General features: G+C 43.9%; 1 protein-coding gene across 1 annotated transcript in view; it reads right to left on the reverse strand.

The window, feature by feature from the left end:
- Window positions 1-22,965, reverse strand: part of LOC142574406 (uncharacterized) — a 136,647-nt gene that overhangs the window by 22,135 nt on the left and 91,547 nt on the right. The gene's annotated exons all lie outside the window — the stretch shown is intronic.

Consider the following 22,965-nt stretch of genomic DNA (forward strand, 5'->3'; position numbering starts at 1 on the left):
TGACTGAGCGCTCAAGAGACATCCATTAAATCACTTGACATTCTTATTCGAATGCGTTACTTATTGCTCGCTTTCTCACCCCAAAGGTTGTGGATTCGAGTGCGTTAATTGATTCAGCATCTGCATGGATGTCGTCACACTCGTGTGGCTGTATGGCATCCAACGTTGTCGTAGCTTGGAGACCGTGTACCAAGCTGAATGGTGTCACACGATCGTGTCTAACTAATTTGCCCTAATCAACATCGCCCTAATTAACACCAGAGATCGTGGGTTTGACACTCTCCAAAGGTCGTGCGTTCGAGGGCGTTAATTAACTCTATATTAATACACAGTGCCTTAATTCACATTAACGCCAAACTTCGTGGGTTTGACATCCCCATAAGCTCGAGGGTTCGACTCCCAGTGATAATCGTAGGTTCGGGCACGCAAAATAACGGTATCTCAATTAAGATTGCCCTTTTTTGGCATGATGAGCGGCATCGGAGCCAGCTGTGGAAGAGGCCGACGAACGCGCAAGCAGTGGTGCGAGCACGCGTCTGCACGAAGTGGGCTCACACGACTTCTGTACCACACACCGCGTTTTCTAGATCATCGGGGCTACGAGCCACTTGAGGCTCTCACTTTAACAACGCCAAAACGCTCGTTGGTTGACAGGATGGTACATCAAATCAAATCGAATCAGTTCATTTTCATCTCAAGGATGAGGGCAGGCTCGGGATAAAAGGGACATTAGTCACTTGAGGGGAAACAGAGCCTCCCTGATACATGGAAAGCAGCAAAATTCATTCAACAAAATTCATTCATAGCAAGAAGGGGTTAATATTTTACAAGTTGTAATACACATAGATTCATCATGACCTGAAAATATAGATACACATATTCCTTTACGGTTAAATTACACAGTACAATACATGAAGACAACTTACAATATACACTGAAAGTTTAGTTAGTGATAAATAATATTGTGTTGATTTCACGATAAAAGTGCATCCCTAATAACACGTGTGCCACATTCTTCAATTATTATCCTTTGTTGAATTAATTTATTTAATAAAACAGGCAAAGTGAAACGAAGCATTTGTCGGCCAAAGTGTTTTCTGCACAATGGAATGATCCAGTGTTGTTGGTGACGAGTAGGATAAAGGATAATGTATGGTTCTAATTGAAAAATATCCAAAAAAGCGCGATTGCTGTTGAGCTGGGATTTTTATATCTTATTGGTAGGTAATACTCGTAAAGCTGATGAATTGGGATAATGTTAAAGCACTTAAATAATTCACCCGTGTGTGCATAATAGACAACATTAGCAATTTCCCTAATCGTTTTTTTTCTGTAGTTTGTATAGTCTATTAATGTTCGCTGCTGTTGTACTTCCCTATACCAAAAAACAACTGACATGCGATAAAGACAAGTCGTTATAAAGTGTTATCCTTATGGACACTGGAAGCAAGGAACGCAGTCGTGCAAGTATACCTACACATTTGGAAATATTAGTTATTACCTGATTAATCTGTGGTTCCCATGACATTATACAATTAAAGAACACTCCTAAAGTATTAACCGTCTCTACATTTTCAATATTCGCACTACCTGAGCGTAAGGCATCGCCTGGAGAAGTAATCTGCATCAGCGAGTGAAAAATGACAGCTTTTATTTTTGATGCGTTAATGACTAATGAATATTGCTCACTCCAGGCATTTAGGCTCTCTGACTTGGAAAACAAACTACGCTAAGAAGTCGGCTAAAAAAGCGCACCATCTGGTGTCTTCTTGTTTATTACCCGTTATTAGATTGTTTGTTTTCCTCGATTAATGAGAGAGGGTGTACGCAAGCGCTGTAGTCAGAGCAATGCGTGGTTGCGTGACTTAAGTAAGTTTGGGTTTACCGTATTTCTCGACAACACGCACACAAGGCGCACAATGTCCCGTGAGAAAGATGGCGCAAAATCTGGTTTAAAGCAGCTTGACCAGACCCAGCTCTCCTCTTTTTTTGGCAGCGCGCTGACAGCACATACAAGAAATACATTACATAATATGGGACACCGCACAAAAATGCAGAAGAAGAAAAGATGAAGACATTCACAAAGCAACCAGAATAGTTGTGACGAGATGCAAGCTCATCAATGCTTTAAGTAAGTCATCCATTATGCATCGATTTCGTAAAAATATACAATATGCGCAACCAGACAGGAAAAAGGCTGCACGCTTCAGTGTGTTCATTCGCCTCTGAAATGTACTTCGAGAGCAGCTTTCGCCTCCAGTGATCACCAGCATCTTATTTGCTTTTTTGGTTTTGGTTCTCTGCGTCTTTATAAAATATTGCGCCCACCTACTACGCTGAACTGGGAGAGGCCCCAGCGGCTAGAGTGGTTGTTTAGGCGGGAAGGCTGCTGTTACATAAAAGCTCATAACTTAAAGTAACAATAAAAAACAATCCGAAAATGTAGTATAACATCTGATAGCTAATTTGAATTTCTGATAGTAAGAAAATAGTAGTAGGGAATAAATCAGTTCTACGTTTTTTTTTTATTTGCAAGGTATGTAATCTACTTTCTGCATGACATAGCATTGCATGCAGTGAGAATTGAAGTACCTACGTTCAGAGATTTTAGCTTCCTGAGCCTCCTCTTGTATAAGTAGGCTATACTTGTTTAGTTAAAATGCACATCTCTATAAGGCCTTTTATTTGAAATTGCTTAGACAAATGCTTATGGTAACATGTTTACTCTCTCTCTTTTTTTTCGTGGTGGCTCAAAATTTCACAAAAGAAATAGATTTCACTCGGATATTCCTGGTACATCATGTTTATTTTCGTTTGTTTTATCTGAAACAGTCCGTTTTTGTATTTATCGCACAGTAGCACAACGTCCAAACGCCTACATGCTTGACGAAGCTACGTAGTAGTTGAGATGACCTACTACATTTGTTATATTAAGTTTCTGTGTAAATCAATATTTAGGCCATTTTTGAGGAAGCAGTAGCTTTGCTAAAACCTTCACGCTTTTAAGGCACGATGGGTCATTTTAAATCTCCTGCCTGAAATTTGAAGTAGACACCGCAGCCAAAACTTCTACAGCGGACGTAAAGAGCGAAATGAAGACGTGCCAAGGTTCAAGCATTTCCATTTTCTCTGTACATTTGCAGTACTACTACATCATGCACTTAGCACCTTTGAATACTGTCAGCTACTGTGTAAGCTACGTGGCGTGGTCGTTGTGACGTGGCGGTGGGCATTAAAGTTGTCGATGCTTTTGATGCCGTTTTCAGCCAACAACCTTATTCTCGGCGCATTCTCTATTTTAGGTCTGTGCAATGTTTCCATCTTATAATCATCATTGTCATGTACGCATCGTTTTCCAATTTAAGGTTGATTTCAAGAGCATGACAAAGAAGCATTTCTAGCAAATGCACCGCCATTTTGTCAAAAAAAAAGTTCTGTGCTATGCGCATAAACTAATCCATGTCTAGTACAGTATTTCCCTTTATGGTTTCCGAAATACGTGCACAAATCACACTGCTCGCAGAATGCGAAACCTTGCCCTTATTTCCCAGTATCAATCTTCAATTGGCGACCGCTCTCTGGTTAGCGCGCTCGTCTCCCATATGCATATTGGTTCACTGCCATGGGTTCAAATCGCCTTGGAGCATGTTGCCGAGAACTTTTATTTTCTTCCCGCTTTAGTATTGACGATGCTGGGAATGACGAAGTTGCCGCAACAGAAAGTCTTTGTTGTGTGTCGTCATTGACTGCTGAATGGACGGACAAGGCAAATCTAATTTCCTACTTAAAGCACATTGAAGCACACAACTTAGAAACCAGTATACACAGAACTACGAAAAAACACTGTAGTTCTAATGAGGAAGCATTCGTCCTGATACATGTTCAAGTAACATTACGGATGAAGGACAGAAAAAGATGCAAGTAGAAATTAGCCACCAAACAACAACATTAGCAAGCGTTCGCTCCAGGAATCAGTTATTGGGTTCATTGATACACATCTGGGTACTGTAGAGATTTACCCACACCAGCCGAAAGTGCACTCAAAGCAGCCAAGCAACCTTCATTCCAAGTACTGGTTAACGATATAAAGATGCTTCATTCTGTAACGAGAGATCTAGGGCGAAGAGCCTTAGAAGAGAGCTCCAGGGGAAAAGCGGCAGGATAAGATGGAACAGCAGTCCATTTATTGAAAGATGGAAGAGATGATTTACTTGAAAAGCCCTGTATGCACTATGCCTCATGACTTCAAGTGTACCAGAGAGCCGAAAGAATGCCATCGTTATACTAATTCATAGCAAAGGAGACGGTAAAGAAATGATGAACTACAGGCTCATTAGCTTCCTTTTAGTATAGTATAATATATTCCCCAAGATAATGTCCAATATATTCCGGGCAACACTTTACTTGCATCAACCACTAGAAGGGGCTGGCTTCAGGAAGGGGTTTTCTATGGTGTTTCTACGGTTTTATACGATGGATCGCGTCCATATAATCATGTAATTCTGAAATCTGCGGAACACAATCAACCTCTCTGTAGGGTGTTTTTTCTAGCAGTACCAAATTACTCAAGAATCGCCTGCTGCATATATCTCAATTCTAATTATTGATATAAATTACTCGATGAAGCGACCATTTGCTAAAAAAATTGAAATACTTAACTGAATAGTTAGAGTAATTATACTAATTATCCTGTGAATTAATTACTTTGCGCAGATGGTTCAATGAACGAATTATACCCGGCAAGTTCGCAAGGAACGAATTTTCAGAACTACACAAGTGTCGAGATGATTATTTTCAAGCTGTCCGACGATAAGCATTGGCGTTCCAATTACCTTGTAAAAAAACAAAAAACACTGTTACGTACTTTGAAGCACGAAAGAAAGTGGAACGCCAGTACATTTCGTCGGACATATTGCAAATCGATACGTCAAAACTGGTGCAGTATCGAAAATTTGTTCAGAAGGTATACACCTTGCGTACTCACTAGCTGCAATTCGTAGATTTAGAGACAAGAAGAGCTTTGACTTGTTGGCACACAATGACAAGTAGCAGCTCAGAACCAAGACATGAACACTGTGCCGTCTTCTTCATTCATCTCTTGGTTTCACGCTACTCCTCTGTTGTTAACTAGCACAGCTCATATTCTTACTGTTTCCTTTTCTAGTTCTGTAAGCTATGCCTTTGCATTAGCTGTAGTTTCTGCTAGACCCGGGACCACCCTCGCGAACCTCTCTGCCAATTTTACCGTCATTTCTCTCTCCCGCTCTCAATATAGTGAGCCTGATTGGCTACTTGTGTTGTGTTACGAATTATTCCCTGCTTTCTATCCCTGCCCACCTCTTTAATCGTTGTGTTAGGACGATCTGTCCTCTTAATCACTTAGCAGTTTTGATTGAAGGCGGGGTATTTGACCAAGAACACATCAGGAAAAGATTATAAGTTCAACCTATACATTTCAATATTATTGTTAAATCTCTGTGATATGTCGTGTCTGTAAATATTCTTTAGGGCTGAGCATATTTATCAGAAAGTATGCTGCGGTCGACCTAGGAATGTCACTGGAGGCAACATTTCGACAATGCATGTCTGAGCAGGTTGAGCGAGATTCCTAGCCAGACCCCTGTTCACGACTTCGAGACCTATTTTCCGGTAAACTTCGGCCCTGTTAGCATATAGTACTCCACTACATGGGGTTGTTGAGAAGATATTTGTGGGCAAGTTCGGTGGCTGTTATTGTTGTGAAATGGATATAAAAACGAACACCAATCCCCCTCGGTACAATTCGAAAATGTGTTCTTATGCGTCTGATTACCGTGGAGTCAAGCGCCGTGCTTCACTTGGTCTTGTATCCTCTGTTTCGTTTTCTTGTCTCGAGTATGAAAGCCTGAAAAAGTTATCTCTTCGATCTGCCCGTTCAGTTTCTCCGTTTCCTTTCTCCTAGACAAGCTTTCGATTCGACTGAATAAACAAACGCTTCTCGCACAGAAACAAGCCTTTAGGTACAGTTCAGCGCAAGTGTTTAGGATGGTTCGGCGTTCGTCTGTGTATGTGTAAGTGCACTGCCTTTACAAAAATGAGTGCCATACCTCTCGCCTAAAGAAAAAATCGGGTTTCAAGACATATATATTCATAAAAGGAAAATAAGATATCCACCAAATCGTAGCAGTTGCTGCAAAGGAAACCTATACGGGTTCCTCGAAAGGAAAGCCTCGCATTGGAAGAAAAATTCGTCCTAGTCGGGGGACTCCAACCCGAGACCACCGCCTTTACCAGGCAGCCGCTCTACCATCTGAGCTACCGGGAGATGGCAGGGCGAAGTCTATTTCATCAACAACTCGAAGCAAAGGCAACATTTTGGTGTAATAGAAGAACTATTACGCCAGAACATATATATGTTTACTTGCGCTTTCATGCAAAGGAAAACTGCAACATCTATGTTGTATGGCCATTCTCAATGTATATGTTGATCTCATCTTGTCTGGATTGCCAAAATAAAAACCTTGTTGCTATTGGTTATATGCCCAATTTTCTGCATGTTGAACACCGACAAATAGTTGCCTACTGGAATGAACGCTGAAGAACCGCAACGAAGCAATCTTTTCCTATAGAGGTTTCTATTAAGAACTGTGTCCCTCGACATATTATCTACAGTAGAGTTATTACCAATGCATCTCGTTTCCACGTATCGACACATATAGACCACCGAAAGCTGCCTCGAAAAAAGTGTTGGTGCCAGTATTCACACTGTGCTGACACGTTGCGAGCATTGTGCGCCTTCAATGTTCAAGTTACGATGCCTTTGCTGAAATTAATGATCAATATAACTCTGGAAATTTCGTTAAGCCTGTATCAACATCGCACTCTTCAATGGATGGCGAGCCCATCCAGTTTCTGAAACTCTATAGGCGCTTTGTGCTACCGTGATATCAGCTCGTTCAAATTGGTGAATGTGAGCGCGCCGGCAAGAATGCATGACCTTGCGTCTTGAAAGGCCGGCGGTGGAGTCACGCTACGGCCGCGCGGCCGCAAACTAACTGAGCAACGCTTCACAGGCGCCGAGGACAGACTTCGTGGGCGGGAATTAGTTGTTCAGCCACTTGTGATTTTGCTGCTGGCTGATTTTTATAACGATATATCAACTTCGTAGTGTCGTAGTGCACACAAGCATGCGAAGCTTGTGTCCACAAATTTTTACCCATCTGTGGCACCTGCTGCTGTTGGTCCATTAGCTTTTCTTCATTGGACGTAGTTGCCTAAACTTCCTCCAGCACGCCCCATGTTGGTATCACAACATGCACGGAATAATCCGTCTTCCTTAAAACGCAATTTTGCTGTCTCTCAAGCTGCACCCGTACATTATCGTTCCAATTTTGCTTGAATTGGCGCAATTTAGCAAATTTGCCACCTTACCAACGTACTCTTCCTATTTATGAGCTTGTTTCTGACATTGTAGCTAACTTTGGAAGCTGCAAAGTTCCGGTATAAATCCCATACGCTACACGTTGATTATAGAGCTTGGAGCCCTCAACCACGCAGAGTACTTTTAGGCTTTCGTTATGCTGGTATGTTTCATACCTGCAGAGGTACTGACATTTGGAGAAGTCGGTTTATCATTTGTAGAATAGTAAACTGTTGGGCTAGTTGGTTTCACAATGTATCTCGCAAAGGGGAGCGCAGAAGTATTGTGGAAGAAAGGAAACCAAGACACGAAAGTCATATTTTCCAGTCTTTTTAGCGTCTTTCTTCTCTGGGGCCCTTCTTTTACGCGACACTTCTGCGTTCCCCTTTATAAGATATAATCGTTAAAAGCATAGTACAAGAATCTTGAGACAGGGAATGGACAAGGACTTCTTGCTTCAACTTTTCCCGTTAACATTGTCTCTAGTTCCCATGTTTGGACGCCTGCCTTTCAGTATCATGGATCCTTATCAACTTACTCAAATTTCACCCGTTCTATACTATTATTTAACAAAATTATGCACACAATGTATGGAACATGCAAAACCGTAATTGGCTGAACGCTAATGAGGCACAAGAGAACAAGGCTTGAATGGTAAATAATTCATCTTAAGTGGTGCATTCTTTTCCACCACCTGCCTTTTCATGCGCAGCTTTTTCATATGAATATAAAGAAGAACACAATCAGATGCGCGTTCCCGGCTGTCCTAATGGCTACTGGTAGGCAGTGGTACCGATACTGGGACACCTCAAGTGAGGTTACAACTTGTTACCTCTCCGTAGAACAAGCTAGAATAAGCTGCGATCGCCCCACCAACATTTCTAAAGCCACGGACGCAGCTGCCAGTATTAGGTATTTGTTTTACCTTGCTCGACCATATTTATTTTATGAAGGTGTAGCCAGCAAGCATTCTACATGGAATGGATGGATGGATACAACTTTATGAAACGTCCGGCAAGGTTTAACGCGACCCGGGCTTTGGTCTCCTACGGGGTAACGTCAAGGAATGCACGGAAATGTAGCGTTAGGCAACGCCGTAGTCCTCGTAACGCAACTCGCCCAAGTTTGCACTAGCACAGAATTTACATCTTACAACATGCACCAATCAATGTCATGCGATCAAAGACCATTTTCCGATTGTTTGCAGTCCTTACTTCTATATAGATTATATTTCTCTGTGGTTTTATGGCAGGGAAATAGTGGGCAGCACTTAGGGCATTGCTGGAATGGAGCCTCCTGCGTCTAGCACACAAGCAGTTCTGCGGCCTCGTATTACCGTTTCTACAAATCGGTAGTAGTACATGTTCATTTCTTTTTCATTTGCCTGGTGTGAACAAAGAAAAGACATCATGCTGTGATGCTAGCCAGCGGTGTAACTACCGCACGAGAAAAGTACTTCTGGCTGACATGGGCCCGCTCAAGAACGCAGGTGCGAAGCTAGGGTTCCTCTATAACTTTTAGGCTAGCGACATCTGCCGCGCGCGCCGCCTAAGAAGTTTCTGTAGCAGACGGCGCCCACGTGAAACCACGGCGCCGCGGCATTCGTGAGGTGAAAAAATATTTGCAGACGCGCGGAAATAAAACCTACTGGTGCCTGACTGTGGTGAAAAACGAACGAAGGGCCCGGACTGCTAAATCTAGTCCTTTAATTTCAAATGAGCGCTGAAAGAAAAACGCCGAAGCGAGCGGAATGAGGGCTTGATCGCCTCGATTCCGCATGTTTACATTTCGTTCGCTTGCGTTCAATCACCGCGCAAACCTTGGTGAATGCTTGCACTTAATCCCGTTTGTTCTGTGAATTCTTTTGCTTGTATGTGTGCTGCGTACTCATAACGGTTACTTTGAACGAAGAATTCGTGCAGAAAAGAAGGCTGACGGTCGCTTGGACCGAAAAACTTTCGACATACGTCGCTGAAACGTGCGACCCTCACGGCAACTAAACAACATTCTTTGCTTGCGTGGAAACGAGTGCGCCAACAGCCTTCCTGCCGCTGGGTGTGTCTGTCGTGCAGCGATTATACGACGACTGTTGTGTTTTGTGGTTCAGTGCTACGAGCCAGTGCAACTGCCGTTACATTCTGAAGCGGCAGTATGGATCGTGTCAGCGAGTCTCCGCGATCGTGTTCGGGCTGCCAGCACGATCTAATCTCGCGGCACACCAGCATTGAGCGTAGTGTGTGCGCGTGTGTGAATGGGGTTGTCTGTTCTCGTGAACCGTGCGACGTCGCCACGTAAACTTGAATCGTGACGCGCATTGTTGTGTTTATGCCTTTTCGCCTCCGTGCGCCGCTAAAGCCCCGTAAGAATTAAAGGCCCCTTATACGAAACGCACGCGGATTGGCCCAGGTATTACTGCACTGCGGTTTGCTGGCAATCCGTGTATAGCTTCTGGCATTTTTCTTATGTTAATTTGCAGTTGTGTGTTTTTCATCAGTAAAATGGTATGGCCGATTACTGAAACATCTTCGAGTGTAAGGGAAACTAGGAAGGAACGAGCTCGCAGCTGTATGTAATGTGCTTTGATATGTTGTATTATACTGTATTATTTGATGGCCTGTAGCAGTGGCTATGCAATATTTACTTTAAAAGCAGAGTAATGCAGGCACTTAGGAATATATTTATTCACATATGCAATGCACAAAATACGACTAGGATATGCAGAGTTGGGAATGGCTTTTTGGACATATTGTAAAGCGCAGTTAACAACACGTGCCCAAACACAGGAAAGTGTAAATGTAGAATTCGCTGTTGAAATTTGTGATTTTTTATCGCACGTAACGCAATGCCGATATTTGTCAGCGAGTTAATACGCTTCTGCCCCATCATTTACTTGCATGCTAGATCATACTGCGCTTGCCAAGTCAACGGGTTCATAATGCACTAAAATAAATAATCTCCACAAACTTCTGCCGTCAACATTCATGCGCGCGAATGAAATACTATCGTAGCTCTGCACATACACGTGTATACTTTCTCTCGCACCTTCGTATCGCTCTGCGTTACTTTGCTCGCATAGTCGTGCAGTTACCGACGGTTCAGTCTTTCCGTCCAGTTCTATGCGACCACATTTATATTTGAGTTAGGTGTTCTTTCCCGCGCGGGATGCAAAATAACTTCTTGCCGTCCTCCGTCTGATCTCGGCACCCACCCGCACAGCAACAAGGCGTTTCGGTCCTTCGCCACCTAGGTCATACTGGGCAATTCAGCGGGCTCATAACGAACTAAAATTAATAATCTCCACATACGTCGGCCATCAATATTCATGCGCGCGAGTGAATTACTATCCCAGCTCGACACACGCAGGTGTAGTATTATCGCACCTTTGTATCGTTCTATGTTACTTGCCTCACATTGTCGTGCAGTTACCGACAGTGCACTTTGGTTCCTGCCTCAAATCTTTTCCTTCCTGTCCAACAAAACGAAGGCGTGTCCCATGGAACGACTGATTCTCGATCTAGCTACACAACAGCCCGATGTCCTAAGAGACGCTCATTACACTCATACTCGCTGGCGCTAACTCTAAGCAGCTTTTTGAGACGATTGCCGTGTGTGTAGCATCGCATAGTACTTGTAAAACCACGCGCGTGCGCGCTAGTTTACTTTAAGGTCACATGCGCAAGCATGAATCGCCCAAATACTAGTCAACATTACCACTCTCTCTCGCACACATTACGTCGCATAAGTTGCCTATAAAAGCGAGAGCATACCAGTTTTTGTCATTCTTTCGTCTTCACAGCCAGCGCTTCAAGACGCTGCATTCTACTGGACCACCTTTGGGATCGGCCCATACTGACTTGTCCCTCCCTCGTAGTAGCTAGCGAGCGCAGTGCGACCTTTACAACTTTCGCAATATACCCAGGTCACAACGGAATGAGGTTGTAGCGCTTCTTTTCTGGAGTATAACGTACCGCTCATCATGCCCTCGCCGCCTTAGTGCTGCCGTCACATACGCGCACAATGGCCCGCCTTACAGAAACACTTCGGTCCAGCTGAGACAACGCGTCGCAGTTCCCACAACACAAATTTCTACAGTTTGTGGGAAATGCGTAAACTTCGGACATAACGCTGCCTACGAGTTTCAGACATTCTTGACGTTTGGGTGCACGACCTGACTGAACTTGCTACATAATTTGTATAACGCCTTACAATAAAGAACAGACTGTTATAACAATGCCGACAGATAATGAATCCAAATAAAGAAAGCGTCCTAATAATTGTTTCAGTTTTTATTTCAACTGTAGTGCTGATTAGTTACATAAAAATCAAAGTGAAAAAAAAGCACCGTGCCGTCGGTGGGAGCCAAACCCACAACATCCGCTTTGCAAGTGCGGTGCACTGCCATCCTAGTAAGTTGCTTCTGATCGCTCCAGAGCAGACTCGTATACCCAAGCACTCACACACGCTAATGCCCCCAGAAGGGAAACCACCCTACTTCTTCTAACAAACACGAATTCAAATGTGAAAAAGTGTATGGGGGGAGGGGTGGAGTACTTTGCGGAGTTTGTATGTGCGTGCTTATATGCGAGTGAGTATTTTTGCGTTCAGAAGCAACTTACTAGGATGAATTACCTACTAGTCGAGCTACCACTTCTTCTTGGTTGCAATACTTATTGTGCTACGACGCGGCTTTTGCAACGTCCACATTCTTGCGTATTTATATACTTGTACAAGATCTAACGCAGGGAGCGTTACTTAACGCCACTAAGACAGTGGCGGCCGATGTGGCACAGTTTACTGACCGATGGTACATGGACTTCAGGACGCGCACTTTATAGAAGGCAGCTGCACGTCCAAATCAAAACTACATTTCCATAAAAAAACTTGCACCTTCGCCAAAACGGCGAGGCATCGATTTCGATAGTGGTTTATTAGATAGCTATACGAAGTAAGGATAGTGGTTTTATCGGCGGTATAAACTTATAGCCATTCGCTTACTAACTAGATTAACGAGCATGGTGTCATGCGCAGGTAGGCCGACAAGAACGAACCTCACTCGATGACCTCGGACACTCATTGTCATGACGCTGGCGTGAGCAAGAGCGGTAGCAGCAGCGAGTGAATTCGCGTTCTTGCTGCCTCTCGCTTAAACGCGAACTAGGCGGCGAGAACACAGCGGGCAAAAATCATCAACCATCGGCGCAATAACCGCAGCTCGTTTTCAACATAGGGCCCGAGCGGGCGCCCTCAGCCGCGCCAAGCGCAGCCGCTGCTGGAGTAGAACGTCCCCCTCCTTCCCCTCCCCCGCTGCGCCCGATGGAAGACGGCGCGCTACTTCACCGCCTTCCTCCGTTGGGCACGCGTGATCGAGACACGTGGGCTAGGCTGCAGCGGCACCGGCACCACGTTTAATCGCTGCTTGTTCTTCGCGCAGTTCTTCGGCTTCCTTGCTGTACCCCCCTCCTTTGCGGCATCATATGGCTTGGAACTGCTTCGTCTGACTTGGCTCCCTTTGCGGTCGAGCACGTGGATGTCACCGAGTGCTGGCCCAGGAACTGCTATGTCGCTTCCTTATGCGATTGCCTCGGCGCGTCCCTCTTCAAGCTACAGCATGCCAGTCACCCCGATGTCCTGTCCTTTGATCAGCCATTCATCGACAACTCTCGGTCTGTGACGTCAACAGCCGACGGTATAAATGTCCAGCGCGTGGATCGACTCTTCAGTGGGCTAGGCTGCAGCGGCACCAGCACCATGTTTAATCGCCGCTTGTTCTTCATGCAGGTATGTTACTATTCTGATGCCGAGTGTATCCGATCTGATAATCGCTTTCTGCTGCTGCTCCCTTGCCCACAAAGTCTTGTATCCTGCTGCTCGCATGCATTGTTTTGCGCAAGTTGTCTCCTCTTGAGCGGAGATGTGGAAATCAACCCTGGCTCAGGCCCTCGGTCTAGGTCTAGGCGTGGATACGGTTACACTCGATGAGAATGATGACGCTCGCCCTTCCTTTGATAGCCATGGCAACAGCGGCCCTTCGATATCCGAAATGTTCTCTAAATTATTGGAGGGGCAGACTCAGTTGGCACGAGATGTTGCAGAAATTCAGTCATCTCGTTGCACGTCCCTTCGATTTTTAGTCACGTGTTCATGCACTAGAAACCACTCCTATGTCCAAAGACTCTAGTTTACTTTGTGATTTACGTGCTGAAATAAATGCCTTGACTACTAAGGTAACGGACTTGGTCTTAAAAAATGACAGTCTTGAAAATCATTCTCGTAGAAACAATCTGATAATACACGGCATTTCTGAAGTAATGGATGAAAACGCTACCACCCTGATGACTGCAGTTTCATCTTTATTTACTGAGCATCTGAAGACTAGCTGCCCTCATATTGAGCGCTGCCTCAGGCTCGGTAGAGCACGCACTGGTTACATTCGTTCCGTCATTCTAAAGCTTTCTAACTTCAACGACAGAACCGAGGTTCTTAGGAAGATCTCAAAACTCAACGGCTCAAATTTTGTCATTAAAGAAGATTTCTCTTCTAGGGTTCGGATAATTCGGAAAAAAATCTGGAACGCATCAGCCGCTTTTCGGGACAGCGGTTCTGTTGTGAAGTTGAGATATGATCATGCTTTCATTAACAAGGTTCGTTATAACTGGGATGACAGTTCAAACTCATTAGTAATGGCACCCGCTCAACGTGTTTCTTCTGAGTCTGGCCATTTGACTTCCGTTCCATCCACTTCCAGAATTCATCTTGGTCATTTTGAGAACCTTGTTGTCTTAAATAGAAACGCTCGTAGTATTGTTAAAAAATTCCCGATTTATTGTCCCTTATATGTATTCATTCCCCCCATGTTATCCGCATCACAGAGACTTGGCTGCACAATGGTATTTACGAATCTGAGTTCACTCCAGCCGGTTTTCTTTCCGTGCGCTTAGACAGGATTTGCGGTACTGGTGGTGGTGTGGCACTGCTTATCCGGTCGGATCTACGATTATCAGTCTTGCTTTCTCCTCCAGAAACAGAATCCGTGTGGTGTAAAATTTACCTTCATAGCCGTTGTATTGTGATTAGTGTTATATATTGTCCCCCCGGCTCCACTCTTGATGTCCACACTGTTGCAAATTCTATGAGCTAGATTAACACTACTTCATCGAGTTTTACCTGTATGGGTGACTTCAACGCGCCTGGCATCCACTGGTCATCACTGTCTGCAGTCGGTCGCACCACAGCTATTTGTAAAGAACTAATAAACATTTACTTGTTCTTTGGTCTCACCCAGGTTGTTCCTAGTGCAACCAGGTTACATTCCGTTCTTGGTTTAGTTTTTCTAAGCGCTAAGCTAGCCGAACGTGATTTTTTTGCGAGGTAATTGATGGTATTTCAGACCATAAAGGCGTTTTAGTGTTACTCTCATGTCCAATTTCTAAATCCCCCTAAACGTTTACTAGTTTCCCTAATTTCACTCGTGCGGACGACAACTCCATTACTTGTCTTATCTGATCATTTCGATACGTTTAGTGCACTTTCACATAACCAGGACATCAACTGCCTTGCTAATTACTTTGAGCGTGTTGTCAAATCATGTATCGAACGTTCTGTGCCCATTAAAGTTAAGAAAAAGAATTCTGACATTCCATGGATGGCCCGTGATATCTTGCATTTGTCCCGTCGGGTTCGAAGGTTAAGGCGTTCCAAAGAGGCAGTGATCCCTTGGCGTTGGAAAGATTTGTTAAGGCAAAGAAAGAACTCAATCTTAAGTTGCAAAAGGCCAAGGATTCCTTTTTTCGCTTTTGCCTGCACAATTTGTTAAGAACTAACCCACGAAAATTTTGGTCTTCTATTTTACCTCGCGATGCTTCATCCACTTCTTTCAGAACAGATAATGACATCATCAACGACTCGGCGGTGATATCGGATGATTTCAACAAGTATTTGCAGTCCCTGTTTGTTTCCGATAACAACTTTATCCCGACACTTACCAATATAGTTTATTTTGAAGCAATCAGGGATGTTGAGATAAACTGCGAAGGCATCCTCAACCTTATATTAAACCTGGATGTTAAGAAATGCACCACTCCGGACGGGACACACAACGCGTTCCTTGTTCGTTATTCGTTGTGGTCATCGAAATATATGTCAGTCATATTCAGAAAGTCCTTATCATCCGCATCTGCACATTCTTCATCGAAGTTAGCCATAGCGCTCCCTCTTTATAAATCTGGAGATAAGCAGTGTTTGTCGAATTACAGGCCAATTTCACTGACGTCACAGTCATGCAAAATGCTGGAACACGTCATTCATAAGCACATCACGCTCTTTGTGGAAACAAATAATTTACTGTCTAACATGCAACATGGGTTTAGGCGCGGTTTTAGCACGTTAACACAGCTAGCTGAGTCCATGCATGACATTTCATTTAACCTTGATGTAGGCAACCAGGTTAATGCGATTTTTATAGATTTCTCGAAGGCATTTGACACCGTTTTACATTCTAAACTTATTGCTTAACGTAATGCTGTACGGAATAATCCTCCTTTAGTTAACTGGATTTTACGCTTTCTCTCATTTCGCTCCCAGTTCGTCTCTTACGGTTTGACTGACTCCGCTACTGTTGATGTGACATCAGGTGTGCCCCAAGGCTCCATCCTTGAGCCGCTTCTTTTCTATTTTATATAAACGATTTGCCACTGATGACTGATGAGTGCGTTCTATATGAAGTGATTACCTTTTCTAATTATCATTATCGCCTTCAAGAGTCGTTTTCTAGTTTTCGCGGTTGGTGTAACACTTGGCAAATGAACATTAATTTCAATAAAAACCGTTCTGACGTCTTTCTGCGACAAATCTTGCCCCTCCCTTTTTAGTTGCTCGTTCAATGGCCGTGCTGTAGATAAGGTTTCTGAGTATAAGTATCTTGGTGTCATTTTTACGCATAACATGTCATGGTCTAAACACATTGATTACATATGCAGTAAAGCACTAAAATAATTAGGTTATTGAGGCGAACGCTACCCCGATCTCCTAAAGACACAAAGTTATTAAGGTATAAATCTCTAATCCGCCCTGTTCTTCATTATGCATCTGTAGTTTGAAGCCCGCATAAGCAGTTAGAGATTAATAAGCTGGAAGCAATGCAGAAAAAAGCTGTGCGATTTATATGTCATCGTTATGATCGCGACTGTTCGCCCTCTTCAACACTTTCTTCCTTCAACGTAATCACGCTCTCTTCTCGTCGCCGTGTCGAAATATTAAAATTCTTGCATCGCATTGTCAATTCTTCGGTTAGGCTCTCAAGCGATAATTGCATTACCTTGGCGCCAGGATCATCAACGAGAAGACATCATGACCTAAACTTGATACCCTACTACGCACGTACTAACATGTTCAAATTCAGCTTTATTCCCCGCTCAGTCGAAGACTGGAATTCGTTACCTGGGTCCATTCGCTCATGCTCATCCCGAATTTTTGCAACCGACGTCCTAGTTGCATAATCGTGCTCACCCATGCCCGGTAGCATTTGTATAACTTCTTGTGTAATTTCCTTTCATAAGTGCTCTTTTGTGAAAGTGTTCACTTGTGTTTACGGCTGTATACTCCGATGCATTTTCTGTACCTTTTCTCAACCCACTCCTGCTATCGCGCAAATTGCGCTGCAGTATGTATAAATAAATAAAATAAAAATATAATAAATAACCTTCGCATGCTTTCACTCGCACTTACAGATCCTGCGCGTGGCGACGATATTATCGCAGTCGGACTTATACGGAACACCACGGCAATGCCTATGCTGACGGCTGCGACGATGAAAATGCGCCTGGAAGTGTCCATATAATTGCTATCGCAATACAACTGGACATAACTACTCCTATGATTTCCTTGGTATCGTTGTCTGTTTGTTCAGGTTGTGAAAATAAATATTGTTCTCACCCCACTTCGCATTTTCTTCACGCACTACGTTGCGATGGTTTGGACGTCGGCAGGCTTGATATCTTGCCATAACGCACGAGGGTTTATTGGTGAGCTGCTTGCTGCCAAAGTTCATGCTCTACGTGGAACTACCGCTCAAAAGGTTGTCGCCCATCTACCACCATCGTATCAAGGGCTAGCACTCCCCGCCTAAGATATTGTGCACCTACACAAATACGGAAGAATGCAGACATGGGAACAGCCGCCGCCATTGCAAAGTTGGTAGTACACCGCACGCGTCTTGCGGAGGTCGTGGGTTCGGCTCCTCTTGGCAGCAAGTTCTTTTGAAGCGAGTAGCATTCTTGGCATACTCAGACCAGAGGCGCGACCTTTTACGCGTTCGAGAACAAAACGTTAGTTTTCACGACCAGCCAGAAGCTGTCATCATAAGCCACGAGCGGGACGACATTTTCTGTTGATGTCAAAATGCTGAAACGCTCCTGTTAATCATTTTGAAATCGGACGAGTCGTAAGGAAAATCGGGCGAGACCTCCTGAGGTTCGCTAACGTGCTCCTAAGTCTAGGTACACGGGTGTTTTCGCCTTTCGCACCCATCGAAATGCGGTCGCCGTGGCCTGGATTCGATTCCGCGACGTCGTGCTCAGCAGCCCAAAACCACAGTCACTGAGCCACCACGGTGGGTATATTCGAATTAACCAATTACGCTATCTGCTTCATACCATTTACACTGGTAATTTATGTTAGTGTTCAACGAGATTATGCTATAGTGCTCTTTTATGTGCTTCTTATTTATGCAAATTTAATTCTTCGTGCTATCTATGCCAGAAACTTGTAATTGTTCCTTGTTCACAATTTGTTGCAACTACTGTAATCTGTACTCTATTATGTTTAATTTGGAAACGAGGACTCACAAGTTGAGCCACCGCGATGACGCGGCTGGGGCTGACAGGGGACTGGACGGTTGGCTACAGGGAGATAACTAACAATTACAGATTGGGGAGGGTGCGTTTTTGTCCCGCATACACATCACCTAATAAGCAGCAGGAGGTGGCGTGGCGCCTCGTTCAAACCATTACTTATCCGAATCGGGTGACTTATAATGATAATCATACAGAACAATATTAGGCCAAATGTAAATTTCCTCAAGAAATCGCGGACCTGGATCACATTATCTTGGCCTGCCCTCGGGCGCCCCGAAAGGGCCGAAAAATTAAGGATCGGAAGCAGTAGGAGACTGCTGCTCAGCTCGGCCCCCGAAGACCACCTTTTGGCCGTCCAGCAGGCCGAGGATGCCGCCATAACTCAAGGGCTTCTGGCCGCCATATAGACGGGGTTACATCTGCCGGTTACATCTGCCAGCTACATACAGAAAGGTTATCTCTCTCTCTCTCTTGGAAACGAGGTTCCATTTCAGTCTTTGATATGGGGTCCTCCTTCTGCATATTAACACGCTATAATCTCGAATTATCACAATAAAAGCAATTTTGCTATTGATTGGTATATTACTGAAGAAACTTAAGAAATATGGTGTTCATGGCGAATGCTTAAGCCTCATTAGTATATATCTGAGAAACCGTCAACGGTATATAGAAGTTAATCATGTAGCGTCTTCACGGATGATAACCAACAGGAGAATACCCCATGAATCTATGTTGGGCCCATTTCCTATTCAGGCATATAATGATTCATAAGCCTATTTCTCCGAAGACTGCATTTTATACGCATATGATAATTACATTTTCTTTACAGCCGAAATGAAAACTGAACTTTGTAAAAGAGATGATAATGTTCTGTGGAAACCGCTAAACTGGCGTAAAATAATTGCTTTTCAGTTAACATACCTAAAAGTAACGATATGTTGTTTTCGGTGCGAGAAACGTTCCATTACCGAGAAGGAAATCTATAAGCTTTATTAGTTGTGAGTTGCAAAGGTTATATTTTAGGAAATTAAAGGGGGTTATTAAAGTTTAGAGTAGCTTTTAGGAAGGTAGATATTTAGGAGTTATCTTCACAGGTAACTTGCAGCTAGTGGCATATTATCTACGTAATTACCATTTACGGGCTGGGTACTGTACCGCCTTATTGCCCATTATTGTTGAACAATATACTGCGCTTCCTGACACGCTCTACTTCAAAGAATGAACTCTGTTAGATTCGATTACCCCATGCTTACCATGGTACCTGGAAATGATCGCATTCAATATCACGTTCTCGTTTTGCTTTACAAGAACGTGCATAAAATAATTTTATGGCTTTCATTAGGAAATACTTGTCCGAGTAATGCGTGCTTACTACGATCAACAACACCGAACACTCTAGTCGTGCATAACGGCCGTACTAATTTTCCTTTCCTTACTAATTTTGCTTTTTCTCATTTCCTTTCTGGATACTGCTGCACATTTGTGGAATAAATTATTAGCAGGTCTAACATCATAACAGTCATTTCTTTCTTACAAAACTAACTTTCGCTATTTCATACATACAACACTGAATCAATGAGAATGCAACAAATTAGATCTGTCGCAAACACTCTTCCCTTTCTCAAATTCGTTCACTCATTATGTTTACACAAAAAACATATATTCTAGGGAAACCTTTTCCAACTGCTGTGAGAGTTATGGGTTCCCTCCTTTATAGAATGCACAATATATGCAATAAATCTCTCAATCAATCACTCAATCAATCAATCCATCAATCAATCAATTTATTTATTTATTTTGCATTCATTGCAGCATCTGCACATAATGAGCGCGAGGACAAGAACAAAAGGCTGCTAAGTAGCAGCTTGACGTGGTCTTTGCCCCTATCCTTGGCAGAAAAGAACTCACATAATGACAATGCATAAGTACACGTTTCGGTTCGCATATTTACCGACTTATATTACTCTTAACTACTACACGCAGAGACAAAGCAACAGCGCGCGCATTAGATCCCATAGATGAGATGAATATTTAGAAATATTATTAGGGTTATAATTATATTCGAGTGCTGATTGTTGTGCTATCGTTTGTTAACGAAGCTTTCCCTGAAGTCTAAATATTTTAAGGCAGTTTGTTGTGTGCGTATCATGGCCACGCACGCTTATATCGCGTTCCGTTTCTCTACCACGGGTGCACTTTAAAACCACGACGCTGCAATTTTGCTTTCCTTTCCTTCCCTCTCCGCCTTTAAACTGGCTCTCTTAGCTACTACACGCAGAGACAAAGCAACAGCGCGCGCATTAGATCCCATAGATGAGATGAATATTTACAGTTATTATTAGGGTTACAATTATATTCGAGTGCTGATTTCTGTGCTATCGTTTGTTAACGAAGCTTTCCCTCATGTCTAAATATTTTAAGGCAGTTTGTCGTGTGCGTATCATGGCCACGCATGCTTATATCGCCTTCCGTTTCTCTACCCCGGGTGCGCTTTAAAACCACGGCGCCGCAATTTTGCTTCAGAGACTTTCCTTTCCTTCCTTCTTCTCTGCCCTTAAACTGGCTCTCTTAACTACTACACGCAGAGACAAAGCAACTGCGCGCGCATGCGATCTCATAGATATAGTTGAATATATATATATATATATATATATATATATATATATATATATATATATATATATATATATATATATATATATATATATATATATATATATATATATATATATATATATGGATACGCTATGCGTCCCACGCTATGCGTGCCGCCCTCGCACCTGTTTAAGCTTTTCCTAGACGCTAGAGTTATACTAGGTCCGCGCAACCTTGAGCGATCGGAAAGCGCGTTTTCCCCTCTTGGCCGGCGGAGAAGGGAGGCTTTGTTCCGGCCGCAGAGCCCTCCCCGTCTCAGTAAGGTGCCTGGTGGTGGTCTCGCGCGGACGATGCCCTCTCGGTGAGCGCTTATTCCCCCTCATCTTTTAAAAGCGACTATCGCGGACATCAGTCCCTTTCCTCGTAAGTATGAGGCTCGGAGCAGGAGCAATGGCGCTAGAAAGTAACCTGGGGCCTGACGAACCAACCGACTGAGCTATCTTTCCGGGCATCCAAGGGTCACGAGTTCAAATCACCTCTTATGTTCGTTTTTTTCCCCAAAAATATTTTGTCTTTTTTTTTTAATGTATTTTCCTTTATTTTATCACTGTACGGGAACCCTCCTTGAAAAAAAAAGTATATATGGTCAATTATATATGGCCACACATGTGCAGGTCATAAATACCAGGTTCTCTATCTGAGTGCCATCCGTGCGGTATAACCGAGCTCAGATTGGTCCACCTTGACTGATCAAATAGGGCACCACTGTAGGTGAAATGAGGCGCACAACTCCTGCGGGACCCGCCGTGGTTGCTCAGTGGCTATGGTGTTAGACTGCTGAGCACGAGGTCGCGGGATCGAATCCCGGCCACGGCGGCCGCATTTCGATGGGGGCAAAATGCGAAAACACCCGTGTACTTAGAATTAGGTGCACGTTAAAGAACCCCAGGTGGTCGAAATTTCCGGAGTCCTCTACTACGGCCTGCCTCATAATCAGAAAGTGGTTTTGTCACGTAAAACCCCATAATTTAATTTTTAGCTTAACTCCTGCGGGGACGGTGGAGTATCCGCCTCCCGTGCAAGAGGACCCTGGTTCAAATCCCGGTGCCGCGCAATTCTCCACCGGAAAATACAAAAAAAAACCTTGTGTTGAGAAAATTGCACAAACAGGCCTGGAGTGCTGCCTGATCCCGGTGACCAGAACCGGTAACGCACTCTCTCACCAGAGCAGGATTGGCCACCCTGGTGCAGTACTTGGCCACAACCTCCTATATGAATACAACAATCAAACCCCGGCCCTCAGTCCCCAGCAGCCGCGAAGCAACTCACCACGGCGGCGGTCAGATCTGTGACGCTGCAGAGGGTGCTAAGAATACGTGGCTCCGGACAGGCCGCCATTGGAATCTGAACCTGGCAACGTTTAACGTTAGAACGTTATCTAGTTCGGCGACTCTAGCAGTGTTATTGGAGGAATTAGAGGGTAATAAATGGGATATAATAAGGCTCAGTGAGGTTAGGAGGACAAAAGAAGTATATACAGTGCTAAAAAGCGGGCACGTACTGTGCTACCGGGGCTTAGTGGAGAGACGAGAACTTGGAGTCGGATTCCTGATTAATAAGGAAATAGCTGGTAACATACAGGAATTCTATAGCATTAACGAGAGGGTGGCAGGTCTTGTGAAACTTAATATGAGGTACAAATTGAAGGTGGTACAAGTCTACGCCCCTACATGCAGTCATGATGACCAGGAAGTCGAAAGCTTTTATGAAGACGTGGAATCGGCGATGGGTAAAGTCAAAACAAAATACACTATACTGATGGGCGACTTCAATGCCAGGGTAGGCAAGAAGCAGGCTGGAGACAAGTCAGTGGGGGAATATGGCATAGGCTCTTGGAATAGCAGAGGAGAGTTATTAGTAGAGTTTGCAGAACAGAATAATATGCGGATAATGAATACCTTTTTCCGGAAGCGGGTTAGCCGAAAGTGGACGTGGAGGAGCCCGAATGGTGAGACTAGAAATGAAATCGACTTCATGCTCTGCGCGAGCCCTGGCATCATACAAGATGTGGACGTGCTCGGTAAGGTGCGCTGCAGTGACCACAGGATGGTAATAACTCGA

The sequence above is a fragment of the Dermacentor variabilis genome, chromosome 3 (genome assembly GCF_050947875.1).
Source record: "Dermacentor variabilis isolate Ectoservices chromosome 3, ASM5094787v1, whole genome shotgun sequence".
In the NCBI taxonomy this organism is placed as follows: domain Eukaryota; kingdom Metazoa; phylum Arthropoda; class Arachnida; order Ixodida; family Ixodidae; genus Dermacentor; species Dermacentor variabilis.